Raw genomic sequence first — 14,263 nt, 5'->3', positions numbered from 1 at the left:
GATTTTGGGTGATGGTGGGGCCTGGATGGTGCCTCTGATATGGCTGGAGAGGAGTGAGGTCTAGTGTGTTGTGAGTCTTGGCGTGGTGTAAGAAACCTTGGCTTACTGGCTCCTGTTCCTGGTGACCCGGTTTCCTCCCACAGTTCAAAAGACATGCTGGTTAGCTGCATTGGCTATGCTATCCCCCAGAGTACCCGAACAGGCGCCAGAGTGTGGCGACTAGCGGAATTTCACAGGAACTTCATTGCAGTGTTAATGTAAACCTTACTTGTGACTAATAAATAAACTTTACTTTAAAAAAAGGAAAGATGATGTTGAAGCAACCGCCTTTTGGTCCCACCAATTTCCTTCCTCCTTGACCTCCCTCCTCACCACCCAGAGCCCCGCCCCCTCCATGGGTGCCTAATCAATATTTATCCCCCCTTTGAAAATTTTGAATCCCCACTACTTCATTTATAAGCAGAAAGATAACTTCCCTTTGTTACTGCATAGCAATAGTGTAGTGGTTATTGTACTGGATTAATTATCCAGAGACACGAGTTCGAACCTCACTATGGCAGCTTTAGAATTTGAATGCAGTTAATTGAAATAATACGGAATTAAAGAGCGAGTGTTAGTGACAGCAAAGCAATTATACAGGCAGATTGACCAATGCCTTTCGGGGTTGGAGATCTGTCATTGTTGCCTGGCCTGGCCTGGCCTACAAGAGACCCACAGCAATGTGGTTGACACTTTTCCTGCCCTCTGAAATGACCCAGCAAGTCACTGACCTCTGGGCCTGAATTTCCTTTCATTTCTGCCTCAGTTATGCCCTTAAACAGGAGAAAGAAAAACAATCAACCCGCGGTGGCACAGCGGTTAGCACTGCTGCCTCACAGCACCAGAGACCCGGATTTGATTCTGGCCTTGGGTTACTGTCTGTGTGGTGTTTGCACATTCTCCCCCTGTCTGCGTGGGTTTCCTACGAGTGCTCCGCTTTCCTCCCACTCTAAAGATGTGCAGGTTAGGTGGAGTGGACCTGGTAAATTGCCCCTTAGTGTCCAAAGAGGTGCAGGTTAGGTGCATTGGCCATGGTAAGTGCGGGGAGTTTTGTTTTATTCATTCGTGGGACATGGGCATCGTTGACTGGCCAGCATTCATTGCCCATCCCTAGTTTGCCTGAGGGCAGTTGAGAGTCAATCACATTGCTGTGGCTCTGGAGTCACATGTAGGCCAGACCAGGTAAGGGTGGCAGATTTCCTTCCCGAAGGGACATTAGGGAAGTAGCTGGGTTTTCCCGACAATCGACAATGGTTTCACGGTCATCAGTAGATCCTTTCAGATTTTTATTGATTCCACAATGGCACGATTCCATTCTGGGTCCCCAGAACATTAGCTGAGTTTCTGGATTAATAGTCCAGTGATAATACCACTAGGCCATCGCCTCCCTGAGGTATGTTACGGGGATAGGATGGTGGGCCTGGGTAAGATACTTTTTCAAAGAGTTGGTACAGACTTGATGGGCCGAACGGCCTCTTTCTGCACTGTGGGATTCTATGGTACTTTTGATTTTCAGGTGGACCTCCCTTTAAGCATCCAGCTCTGCCATTGGAAGCAGGTGGGGGCCTAATGAGCATCTTAAAATAAGGGCCAAAGGACGCAATTAAGGCTCCAACACAATTTGTGTGGAAATAATTGCTGGCATTGCCACTTTCTCTTCATGCCCACAAACCACAGGCAGTGCCAGTTGGGAGGGCAGCTATTTTTGGCATTACTAAAATGGATTCTCACCTGCCCTCCTTTCACTTGCTCTGAAGGTTCAGAGGACATTTTACTGCTGTTTTGTTGTGAATTTTTTGACAAATCATCCTATTCTAAAGTGCCTGAACAACCTTCTGAAATCTTATGGGGATACTTGCAAAAAGACACATCTTTCTAGAAATTCCATTGAGACTTGAAGAAGGTGGAGTTGTATAGAACTTTGGTGAGGCCACAGCTAGAGTACTGTGTGCAGTTCTGGTCGCCACATTATAAGAAGGATGGGATTGCACTGGAGGGGGTGCAGAGGAGATTCACCAGGATGCTGCCTGGGATGGAACATTTAAGTTATGAAGGGAGATTGGATAGGCTTGGGTTGTTTTCATTGGAGCAGAGAAGACTGAGGGGCAACCTGATTGAGGTGGACAAGATTATGAAGGGCATGGACAGGGTGGATAAGGAGCAGCTGTTCCCCTTAATTGAAGGATCAGTCACTACAGGACATGGAGTGGGAGATCTGAATTGGATATGTCCGAAACTCATGCTTGTCACTGGCAGGGAGGAGAGGATAGCCTCATAGCATTATCGCTAGACTATTAATCCAGAAACTCAGCTAATGTTCTGGGGGCCCAGGTTCGAATCCCGCCATGGCAGATGGTGGAATTTGAATTCGATATATAAAAAAAATCTGGAAATAAGAATCTACTGATGACCATGAAACCATTGTCGATTGTCGGAAAAACCCATCTGATTCAAGGGAAGGAAATCTGCCATCCTTACCTGGTCTGGCCTACATGTGACTCCAGAGCCACAGCAATGTGGTTGACTCTCAACTGCCCTTGGGCAACTAGATGGACAATAAATGCTGGCCAGCCAGCGACGCCCATGTCCCACCCTCACTAATGCTCCTAGTTGTTTCCGGCTGAGGTGTTAGAATGCTCTGCATTGGATCAAATGTGATCTTTGACATGTTTCTTACAGACAGGACATGGGTTTTGTATTACAAGAAGTTATAATTAAATAAATTTGTCATGTTCATCATGTCCAATATCATTCATTATTTATACTTCAACTTTCGTACAGCTAAGTAATAAAATGTTCACTTAATAGGTAATGTCGGTGTTATAGATGAATTAGAAAAAGTTCAATTAATTAATGTTATTCCTTAATAGTGTAACTCTGAGTTTCACACCCATGCATAATTTAGATTTTTAAAATTATATTACGTGAGGCCAAAACGTTGTCAGATTTCAAGAAGAAATTAGATCTAGCTCTTGGCGCTAAAGGAATCAAGGGATATTGGCGGGGGAAGGATGGATCAGGATATTGAATTTGATGATCAGCCGTGATCATAATGATAGGCGGAGCAAGCTCGAAGGGCTGAATGGCCTACTCCTGCTCCCAGTTTCTATGTTCTATGGTGAGAAAAGCTGACATCGTTTGATGTCGTTGCAAAGTCCAAGATTCCGAAGGGGCTTGACAGGACAGACGCTGAGAGGTTGTTGCTCCTGGCTGAGGAATCTAGAACATCTGAGCACAACCTCATGGTGAAGGGTCAATCATTTAGGACCGAGGTGAAGAGAAGTTTCTTCACTCAAAGGGTTGTGAATCTTTGGAATTTTTCACCCCACCCCAAAGGATAAACACATCAATGTCTGCCTAAAAGTAGCTAGTATAGGAATGTCGATCTCAGCCTTGGTTTGGTCACTTTAACCTTGCCTACCAGGAGGTTGTGAATTGAAACTTCACTGCAGAATGTTGACCACACCTCCATTAGCCACTATAGCCAGCACTTTTGAGATTATCTTCATAAATAGATTTGTCTTGCTGCCTCTTTTGTTGCCTTCAAAACCCTCTGAAGGACTTACCTCTGCAATTGCCCCTTCAGTCTTCCCTATTCAAAAAATCCTTCAGTTGCTGCCGTATGCCCAGCTTGAGTATTTTTCGTTGACTCATTGACCTGGCCACAGTATTTTGACTCAATAAACCTTTGTGGATTGTGCTGCAAAGATTTTGCTGTCCAAGAAATGTCATCCCAATCCTGCAACTGTTTCATGTGATTGCAACTGTCCGAAGTGGGAGATCCGAAGTGGATATGTCTGAAACCAAGACTGAGGTCAAACAAGGCTGTGTGATAAGAACATAAGAACATAAGAACAGTCTGCAGGTGCAACAGGTGATCAAGAAGGCAAATGGGATGTTGGCCTATATCGCAAGGGGGATAGAATATAAAAACAGAGATGTCTTGATGCATCTGTACAGGGCATTGGTGAGGCCGCAGCTGGAATACTGTGTGCAGTATTGGTCCCCTTATTTGCGGAAGGATATATTGGCCTTGGAGGGAGTGCAGAGAAGGTCCACCAGGTTGATACCAGAGATGAGGGGTGTTGATTATGAGGAGAGACTGAGCAGATTGGGTTTGTACTCGTTGGAATTTAGAAGGCTGAGGGGGGATCATATAGAGACCTATAAGATAATGAAGGGGCTGGATAGGGTAGAGGTGGAGAGATTCTTTCCACTTAGAAAGGAAACTAGAACTAGAGGGCACACCCTCAAAATAAAGGGGGGTCAGTTTAGGATAGAGTTGAGGAGGAACTTCTTCTCTCAGAGGGTGGTGAATCTCTGGAATTCTCTGCCCACTGAAGTGGTGGAGGCTACCTCGTTGAATATGTTTAAATCACAGATAGATGGATTCCTGATCGGTAAGGGAATTAGGGGTTATGGGGATCAGGCGGGTAAGTGGAACTGATCCACTTCAGATCAGCCATGATCTTATTGAATGGCGGGGCAGGCTCGAGGGGCTAGATGGCCTACTCCTGCTCCTATTTCTTATGTTCTTATGTCCTTATGACCCGAGAACTCAGGTCCCTGGCGCTGTGAGGCAACAATGCTAACCACTGTGCCATCGTGCTGCTTGGGTTACTGTCTGTGCGCAGTATGCACATTTTCCCCATGTTCTGTGTGGGTTTCCTCCGGGTGCTTAGGTTTCTTCCCACACTCCAAAGATGTGCAGGTTAGATTGATTGGCCACGCTAAATTGCCCCTGAGTGTCCCAGGATGCATAGGTTAGAGGGATTAGTGAGGTAAATATGTGGGGTAAATGGGATAGAGCCTGGGTGGGATTGTCGGTGCAGACTCAATGCACCAAATGGCCTCCTTCTGCACTGCAAGGTTTCTATGAATCTATCCCACAGTAGATATTCACCCCTTCAAAGATCAACTCTTCTCTGATGTCAGTGTTAAATGCTGCCTCGATGGAAAACTCTTTAACCTCAGTCAACTCCATGCAAAACTATATAGGAATCACTGAATAGAATGATAGAATCCACACAGTGCAAAAGGAGGCCATTCGGCCCATCAAGTCAGCACCATCTCTCTGGCAAAGCATCTTACCCAGGCCTTATCCCCGTAACCCTGCATATTTATCCCACTAATCCCCCTAACCTACACATCTTGGGACACCAAGGGGCAACTTAGCATGGCCAATCCACCTAACCTGCACATTTTTGGACTGTGGGAGGAAACCGGAGCACCTGGAGGAAACCCACACAGACACGAGGAGAATATGCAGACTCCGCACAGACTGAGACCCAAGGCCAGAATTGAACCTGGGGCCCTGGCGATGTGAGGCAGCAGTGCTAACCACTATGCCACCGTGCCGCCCTATACTGTGCACCATAAATATACATGATCTAAAGTTTACGAGTGATTGCAGCATCATTGCCCACTCTCCACCAGATTTGCAAGCCACTCTTGATGTCTTCAATTTTACATACAAGAAACTCAGGCTGGTTCTTGAATGTTGCCAAATGAAACTACTATCAACTTACACTTGATGAGAGCCAAATATTCCATCTCCCATACATGTTGAAGTACAGATTCTGGAATATGTTGGCAACCAAAAGGCTGCCATTGACGATGAGATCCAACACCGGACTAGCCATGCCAGCTCAGCCTCCTACAATCCACAGCAGCAAGTGTTTGATAATAAAGCCTTCCACGGGTCAACTGAAGTCCTAGTCTACCGAGCACTTGTTGCCAGCAAAGTCCTTTACTGCAGTGAGAGCACTAGGCTATCTATCAGTGACACATAGCAGCACTAGAGACATTCCATTAGCACCGTTGTTGCCCCAGATTCAATGGGAGGACTTACAGACTCAAGCATTCAGAAAAAACCCTGCAAAATCAAATTCAATGGATTGGAATATAAAGGCAAAATACTGCGGGTGCTGGATAGTGAAACAAAAAGAGAAAATGCTGGAAAATCTCAACAGGTCTGACAGCATCTGTGGAGAGAGAATAGAGCCAACGTTTCGAGTCAAAATGACCAAGGGTCAGGAGATGAAGGTTCATCCAGAGTTGAAACGTTGGCTCTATTCTCTCTCCACAGATGCTGTCAGACCTGTTGAGATTTTCCAGCATTTTCTGGACATTCTCCGGATGATTGAAAACTGTGTCTTCCATCAGGACCTCAAAAGGCCAACAATCTTGGGGTGGGGGTAGGTGGGGTAAATGCTTCAAAGGCATTCTGAAACTCTCCTTGAAGTGTGTCAGTATTGATATTGATAATTGGGAAGAGCTTGCTACCAGTCTTTCAGAACGGCGATAACTTGTCCATCAAGTTGCATCATGCTTGGAGCCCCAAATATCTTAGTGATGAGGCAGAGTGACGGCAGAGAAAAGGAAGCGGATCCTACACACTGGATCTCACTATCTCACGGGAGACATCCTGCCCCATGCGCCCAAGGATCTACAGATTGAGACTCGGTTGCCGGAATTCTAACCCCTCGCCCGCCACGGAATGGGAGCGGGCGAGGGGCGGACAACGGAATGTCCGTTGACCTCGGGGCAGGAATTTCTGGTCTCGCTTGAGCGAGGCCATAAAGTCCCGCCTGATAAGTTCAGCCACATGAAGACCCTTGGCTCATAACCCTGAGTCGACATCACCCTTGGATCACCGATGATATTAAAATAACATGTACTCAGCGCAGAAGTGGCAGGGATGCATAATACATTTATGTAGAGAGAAGGAGAAGATGAATGGACAAGTTTGAGGAACATGTCACAGCTTGGGAGAAGATTACTTATGAAAGACGTGTTTTTAACACAAGACTTCAAGCTTCGGTAGAAATCATTGATAAATATGTAATAGATTTGTGGAAAAATGCAAAGTCTTGCAAATCCTCATGGACATCCTCATTAAAGACCCAACTGTAGTCAGAATAATAGATAACTAATTCCAAGATAGATTACTGAGACGAGGCTGGTTCGACAGAAAACAGTTGATACTCGCAGAGCAGCAGGGCACAGCTAAGCAGCAGCGTGAGTGAAGCAGTGATTTCACGTCGTTCAGTCAAACCGAAAAATCAGAGCTAGCGAGTCAATAACAGACCATGGATTGCAGCCACTGCGCTAAATTGCATTGCATCAATCAAAGAAGACACAGAGCACAATAACTTCAAATGGTTGGATAAAAAAAAATGGAAGGAATCTTAACAGTTGAAAACAAGCAAATAAAGCAATGGTATTTTTAATGGTAATTTAGTTCAGGGAGTTGTCAAGTGCCACAGAAATGACTATGAAAGCAATTCATAGGGCAATTAGGGATGGGCAATGAATGCTGGCCCAGCCAGCGACAGCCACAGCCTCCAAATGAATAAAACAAACCTGAAACAGATATAGTACGACACTGGCCTCTGTGATAACCTCAAGGACTTGCATGGGGAATCACTGATTGACCTCCCTGTAGGTCCCTGGGGATTGATAATTAAATTTAAAGTTTATTTATTAGTGTCATAAGTAGGCTTACATTAACACTGCAATGAAATTGCTGTGAAAATCCCCTAGTCGCTACACTCTGGCAGCTGTTCGGGTACACTGAGGGAGAATTTAGCATGGTCAATGCAATTAACCAGCACATTTTTCAGACTGTGGGAGGAAGCCGGAGCGCCCGGACGAAACCCACGCAGACTCGGGGAGAAGGTGCAGACTCACACAAAGACAGTGACCTGAGCCGGGAACTGAAACTGGGTCCCTGGCGCTGTGAGGCAGTAGTGCTAACCACTGTGTCACCGTGCCGCCCTAATTAACCAAGCAGGTGGAGCTCATATACCGAGCCCTGTATAAAGCAGGCCCCTGAGTGGGTCCTTTATTCCATTGGCCCGGTTGGGACCTGTTTGTGTTCACCACAGGCTTGTGGTTTTTGCTTTACTTTATTTTGTGCAATAAAGCACAGTTCCTTTACAGCCGACTCTTGGCGTTGTTATAGCCTCATAAGTGTGATGTGTTCTATAATGTGACTGAAAGTTTGGCATTGAAATGCTGAGAGAAGAGAAAGGATTAGGAGCACTGCTGCTACCTTGGCACTTCTTGGTAAAGTATAATCCGATGAGAATGATGTCCATTTTGTATGCAACACCCAACAACTGAATGCAGGTATGCCCATTAGATAGTGACAGTTGCAGTAATTGGAGGCAACAAATTTCACCAGTATCTCATAGAAGAAATCATAGAAACCCTATAGTGCAGGAAGAGGCCATTCGGCCCATCGAGTCTGCACCGACCACAATCCCACCCAGGCCCTACCTCCATATCCCTACATATTTTACCCGCTAATCCCTCTAACCTACACATCTCAGGACACTAAGGGGCAATTTTAGCATGGCCAATCAACCTAACCCGCACATCCTTGGATAGTGGGAGGAAACCGGAGCACACGGAGGAAACCCACGCAGACACGGGGAGAATGTGCAAACTCCACACAGACAGTGACCCGAGCCGGGAATCGAACCCAGGTCCCTGGAGCTGTGAAGCAGCAGTGCTAACCACTGTGCTACCGTGTTGGAAGATGTTCCTGTATGAGGCCGTACAATTCATTGTTCGTTTTAAAACTTTTTACCAGTGGGAACATTGAGGTTATGTTGCATCGCTCTTCCGAGCCAGAGCTGAAGCTTTTTTTTGAATGCAGTTAGTTTGTCTGTAGTTGCATGAAGTAGGCAGGTACTAAGGAAACATTGTGTGCATGAAATGCCACCAACATAATAGGACTTGTGCTTAAATTGCTAAAGTACAAGAGGAGGAAAGTTACAGAGAACAGCGAGGGCATTTTGATTCCAAGTTACCTTATCCAGAAGTGACAACAAAAGATATCAGCAATGATTTTATTTGATTTGATTTATTATTGTCACATGTATTAGCATACAGTGAAAAGTATTGTTTCTTGCGCACTATACAGACAAAGCATACCATTCATAGAGAAGGAAACGAGAGAGTGCAGAATGTAGTGTTACAGTCATAGCTAGGGTGTAGAGAAAGATCAACTTAATGCAAGGTAAGTCCATTCAAAAGTCTGATGGCAAAAAGGAAGAAGCTGTTCTTGAGTCGGTTGGTACATGACCTCAGACTTTTGTATCTTTTTCCCAACAGGAGAAGGTGGAAGAGAGAATGTCCGGGGTGCATGGGGTCCTTAATTATGCTGGCTGCTTTGCTGAGGCAACGGGAAGTGTAGACAAAGTCAATGGATGGAGGCTAGTTTGCGTGATGGATTGGGCTACATTCATGCCCTTTTGTCATTCCTTGCGGTCTTAGGCAGTGCAGGAGCCATGCCAAGCTGTGATACAACCAGAAAGAGTGCTTTCTATGGTGCATCTCTAAAAGTTGGTGAGAGTCATAGCTGACATGCCAAATTTCCTTAGTCTTCTGAGAAAGTAGAGGCATTGGTGGGCTTTCTTAACTATTGTGTCGGCATGGGGGGACCAGGACAGGTTGTTGGTGATCTGGACACCTAAAATCTTGAAGCTCTCGACCCTTTCTACTTCGTCCCCGTTGATGTAGACAGGAGCATGTTCTCCTTTACGCTTCCTGGAGTCGATGACAATCTCCTTCATTTTGTTGACATTGAGGGAGAGATTATTGTTGCCGCACCAGTTCACCAGATTCTCTATCTCATTCCTGTACTCTATCTCATCATTGTTTGAGATCCGACCCACTATGGTGGTGTCGTCAGCAAACTTGAAAATCAAGTTGGAGGGGAATTTGGCCACACAGTCAAACGTGTATAAGGAGTAATAGGGGGCAGAGGACACAGATGATTATATACCTTTGTGCGCGATGTCTGCCTCCTGATATTGCAAGCAAGACTAGGTGAGGTAATAACAGAAACTGAGAGTGTCCAATCAGTGCAGGAAGTTGACTGATTGATAGAACGTCTGCTGTTAAAATACAGAAAGACACCTGGGATTTAAAAAATAATCAAAAGTCAAAAGTTCAGCTGGGTACATCACCACAAATTGCAAATATACTTGACATGCAATACAAAGTGAGTAACAGAAATACAAACAGATCACGGCAGAAAGTTAGGACTGATTTCATTCCTGTCCATAATGAATTATTGTTTGCACACTTTTTGCTGAGAAGTTTTTTTAAAATTCATTTGTTCACAAGATGCGGTTATCGTTGGCTAGGTGAGCATTTCACCCCTGATGAACTCAGGGCATGGATGGGTACATGGGACTGGGATATTATAGCAATTACTGAAACATGACTAAGGGAGGGACAGCACTGGCAGCTCAATGTTCCAGGTACAGATGCTATAGGAAAGATAGAACAGGAGGTAAGAGAGGAGGGGGGGGGGTTGCACTTTTGATTAGGGAAAGTGTCACGGCCTTAGTGGTTAGAAAACAAAGGGCGGCATGGATAAGTTGGGCTGAAGGGCATGTTTACTTGCTGTATACCTCTATACTCTATCCCTAATTGCACTTGAGCAAGTGCTTGTGAGCTGCCTCCTTGAACTGCTGGCAGTCCATGTGGTGCAGGTACACCCACTGTGCGGTTAGGGAGAGAGTTGCAGGATGTTGACCCAGTGACAGTGGAAGTAATGGCTAAAGTTTAAATTTTATTTATTAGTGTCACAAGTAGGCTTACATTAACACTGCAATGAAGTTACTGTGAAAATCCCCTCATCGCCACACTTCGGTACTGTTTGGATAAACTGAGGGAGAATTTAGCATGGCCAATGCATGCCTTTCGGACTGTGGGAGGAAACCGGAGCACCCAGAGGAAACCCATGTAGACGCAGGGAGAATGTGCAGACTGCGCACAGTGATCCAAGCTGGGAATCAAACCTGAGTTCCTGGCGCTGTGAGGCAGCAGTGCTAAGCACTGTGCCACCTCGTGCAGTATGTAATTAATGAGAAAAATACATTGCAAAGAATAAAGAACAGTCATGCACAGGATCAGGCCCTTCGGCCCATCAAGTCTATACCGACACATGATGCCTTTCTAAAGACCTTAAGCCTCTATGTGGTCCATATCCCTCTATTCATTGCCCATTCATGTACCTGTCAAGATGCCTCTTAAACGTTGCTATGGTATCTACTTCTACCACTTCCTCTGGCAGCGCATTCCAGGCACTTCCCACCCTCTTGTGTAAAAAACTTGCCTCTCACATCTCTTTTAAACTTTCCCCCTTTTACTTTAAACCGAAGTCCCATAGCAATTGACATTTCTACCCTGGGAAAAAGTCTCTGACTATCCATTCTATCCATGCCTCTCATAATTTTATAAACCTCTATCAGTTCGCCCCTTCAACCTCCGACATTCAAGTGTGGAGTTTGCACGTTCTTCCCGTGTCTGTGTGGGTTTCTTCCGGGTGCTCTGGTTTCCTCCCACAGTCCAAAGATATGTGGGTTAGGTTGATTGGCCATGCTAAATTGCTCCTTAGTGTCAGTGGGACTAGCAGGGTAAATATGTGGTGTTTAGGGGCTTTGGGTGGGATTGTAGCTGGTGCAGACTTGGTGGGCCGAATGTCTTCTTTCTGAACTGTCGGGATTCTATGAAAAATTTGGATGGCTTCACTCATCCCGAAACCGTAAAATCACACCCGAGGTCAACGGACCTTTCCATGGTCCGGCCCTCGCCCGTTCCGATTCCCGTGGTGAATGGGGCGGTAAAATTCCAGTGCAAGTTTTAAACATCCTTTTCTTAATCAATTTCTTAATCGATAATATTGATCATAGAATCATAGAATCATAGAATCCCTACAGTGCAGAAGGAGGCCATTCGGCCCATCGAGTCCGCACTGACAACAATCCTACCCAGGCCCCATCCCTGCAACCCCACGTAATTCCCCTGGCACTGTGGAGAAATCCCATCCAGACCCGTTCCCCGCAACCCCAAAATCCTTCCAAAATTCATGTGGTGGCCACGCTAAAGTTTTGTTGGGAGCAAGGTGAAGTCTTTTCCCATTTACGTATTCTTGGAGAACGATCACAGATTTTTACATTGTCATTTTCTGCCATAAGATAAGGTTGAGATGTGTAGGCCGGTTAAAAATTGGCACCATTTGATAGACAGGGGAAAAGAAGAAACGAGTTATAACATTATGGCCTAATCACCTCACGTCTGTTAGCTTCTATTGATTGGAAACCTGATGTTATCGCTGCTGATTGCTTTTTTCCCCAGCTGCACAGGGATAAAATACACCAGACTGACACCTGCTTTAAGCTGACGAGCGTTGATTGAGTTTCCTTGATGAGGCAGGTGCAAAGTCTTACGGGGTACGCAGACAGCACGGCACCAGCAGCGTAGTGCATACGCCTCTCTTGGTAACAGAAGTTAATCAGAATTGGAAAATGAGTGCCCCAGTTTGAATTCGCTGTGCGACGGAGAATCTATTGCTAATTGAATAGGAAGTCGCATCTGAAGATGTGCCGTTCAGTTCATGAGTGCTGCTGAAAAAAATGCACATACTTGGGGCTGGAGATGGAATTGAAATGTGTTGGATGTGTGATCGAGTGAATTGAAATTGCACTATTAGGTATCTCCATCTGGAAATTACTGTAAGTGACATTAATGTGCAAATAAGCAATGGCTACATGTATCAACTTCCTCTTCCTCTCTGTTTTATTGGGGGCATGAAGCTATTTAACAGAAACTGCTCTGATAAAATAGCAGAGAGGAATTTGGCCTCAATGCAATCGAGATTCATACCATAGCAAGTAAATTTAGACTCCAACTGTTAATAAACATGTTACATGATGGTTTTCAAAATCATAGAGTCCCTATAGTGCAGAAGGAGGCCATTTGGCCCATCGAGCCTGTACCGACAACAATCCCACCCAAGCCCTATCCCCGTAACCCCACGTATTTACCCTGCCAGTTCCCCTGACTCTCAGGGGAAATTGAACATGGGCCAATCAGCCTAACCCGCCTACCTTTGCACTGTGGGGGAAAACCGGAGCAGGGTGGAGGAAACCCACACAGACACGGGGAGAACGTGCAAACTCTACGCAGACAGTCACCCAAGGCCAGAATTGAACCTGGGTTCTTGGCGCTCTGAGGCAGCAGTGCTAACCACTGTGCCACCGTGCCACCAGGTACGGTATAGATGAATGGTGGTTCAATGGGTTTTCTCAAATATACTAACATTTTATCAGCAATGTCCAAGGGCTGGTTTGGCAATCCTTTTTCTTCACTGAACTATTAGTATCTTGTACGTAATCTAAGCTGTCACGTCAGCGCAGTAGTGAGAGGGTGCTGCACTGTTGAAGTTACTGTCTTTTGTACATAACATATTAATTCACAGGTTGATATATGAGATGCCGTGACACTTTATGGAGAAGAGCAGGTGATGTTTGCTTTGTCATGGCCAGTGTTCATCCCTCTTCCAAAATCACCAAAACTGGAGAATAACTGATTTTGGCTTGTGCCTGTTTTCATGTTAACAAGAACCTATAATGTCTTAAATGGTTGATGAAATAACCCCTCAGAGGCCGGTGTCCCTTCACCAGTTTCCCTTTGTTTACAAGCTCAATTCCACTCCTGAGAGTGCTTCAGGTACAAAGTCAGAAGCGGGAATGTCAATAGCCCTGATACTCCTCAATATATATACAGGTGAGACTCCCTGATTGGGCAGGCAATCATTATCTCAATCAGGGAGCTCATACTCCAAGAGTCCGACCTCATGGACCTCGTTGAGGTCATTACACCTGATGTCTTTGGACATCCAGCACTAGATTTCTTTTAAAATGGCGATGGTGGGCTAAGGGGCTAGAAAGATACCAACTCTATTTTGAGATCATAGTCACCCACTGAAGACGACCCTGGGGACTTTTAACATTTCAGATATGGCCTACCATCTCTTTCCTTGGTGTTGATAGATCTACCGGTTTCCAGCTGTGAAAGTTTTCTTCTGAATATATCAGGCATATAGTGACCTAATAAGTATTAACGACTTTCTCGAAAAATTGACATTAGTAATGGTGTATTTTATGTCCTCGAAGACGCCCGAAACACTTTGCAGTCAAACTAAATCCTCTTGCAAGGCTTCGATGTTTCAATGCACTGAAATTTAGCAGCAACACAGCAAGATCCCACGAGCAACAGATGAACTGAATGAATGGTTAATCTGTTTTATTAATTATCTATTAATTTATTAATCTTGATTCGAGATTCATCTTGCCATTATAATTCAGACAAACTTTTCAATGCTATTAACTGGGTCAACCAGTTTCAGCCAGTTACCAGG

General features: G+C 45.2%; 1 protein-coding gene across 1 annotated transcript in view; it reads left to right on the top strand.

The window, feature by feature from the left end:
• The window catches only part of oca2 (oculocutaneous albinism II), a 331,959-nt gene that overhangs the window by 253,551 nt on the left and 64,145 nt on the right, over positions 1 to 14,263 (top strand). The gene's annotated exons all lie outside the window — the stretch shown is intronic.

The sequence above is a fragment of the Mustelus asterias genome, chromosome 10 (genome assembly GCF_964213995.1).
Source record: "Mustelus asterias chromosome 10, sMusAst1.hap1.1, whole genome shotgun sequence".
NCBI lineage: Eukaryota > Metazoa > Chordata > Chondrichthyes > Carcharhiniformes > Triakidae > Mustelus > Mustelus asterias.
The sequence above is the reverse complement of the archived record's forward strand: the minus strand, read 5'-3'. Positions and strand labels throughout refer to the sequence as shown.